This window comes from Hyla sarda, chromosome 9 (genome assembly GCF_029499605.1).
Source record: "Hyla sarda isolate aHylSar1 chromosome 9, aHylSar1.hap1, whole genome shotgun sequence".
In the NCBI taxonomy this organism is placed as follows: domain Eukaryota; kingdom Metazoa; phylum Chordata; class Amphibia; order Anura; family Hylidae; genus Hyla; species Hyla sarda.
The window spans coordinates 131,073,652-131,074,369 of record NC_079197.1 but is presented as its reverse complement, the minus strand read 5'-3'; the positions used below and the strand labels follow the sequence as shown (position 1 = coordinate 131,074,369).

Sequence of the window (718 nt, the reverse complement as noted above, 5' to 3'; positions counted from 1 at the left end):
CACAGAAGACTTGTGTGGCTCATATGATTTTGAATGCATTTTTCTTCTCTCCTTAAGTTGAAATGTACGAGGAAGTAGGGTTAGGATTAGGGTTTTCCCACAGAAGACTTGTCTGGCATATATGATTTTTGAATGCATTTTTCGTCTCTCCTTAAGTTGAAATGTACGAGGAAGGTAGGGTGAGGGGTATAGAATTGTTGTGTGGCTCATACAATTTTAAATGTCATTTGATGCTCTCCTTTAGTTGAAATGTCCCAGGTTGCTTCTCTGCCTTTTGGCTATGATCAAGTGTAGTATCTGTTCTTATCAGTTTTCATGCCGGGATGGGTGCTGCATGGAGGGAGCAGGTGTACCAGGGCTTTCCAGGGCTGGTTCTGAGGAATCAGCTCGACGGCTGCCCCCAATGTGACCTGTTCCCTCCGGGTCTCGCCATGAGTCTGAGAGGGTCTAGAGCCGAGGTACTTTTGTGCCTCGGGGAGTGTTGACCCTGAGGTGCCGAAACTCACTGGGTATACTGGCTCACTGAGTTGAAGCACGGGCACTATAATCTCTTCACCTTGTGGCACTCACCTCTTGATTCCCGGCCTTCTGGCTAGGAATCAGAGAAATTTTTATAGATCCGGCCGGATGTCCGGGCAGTATATCTGCACACATTCACTTATTTATTTCTTTTTGTCTCGCTGTGTCACTTTTTGCGTGTTGTGTGTTCACAGGATTT

At 46.4% G+C, this 718-nt stretch overlaps 1 pseudogene; it reads left to right on the top strand.

The window, feature by feature from the left end:
* Positions 1 to 258: 258 nt before the first annotated feature.
* Positions 259 to 415, top strand: LOC130292144 (U2 spliceosomal RNA; annotated as a pseudogene).
* Positions 416 to 718: the final 303 nt, after the last annotated feature.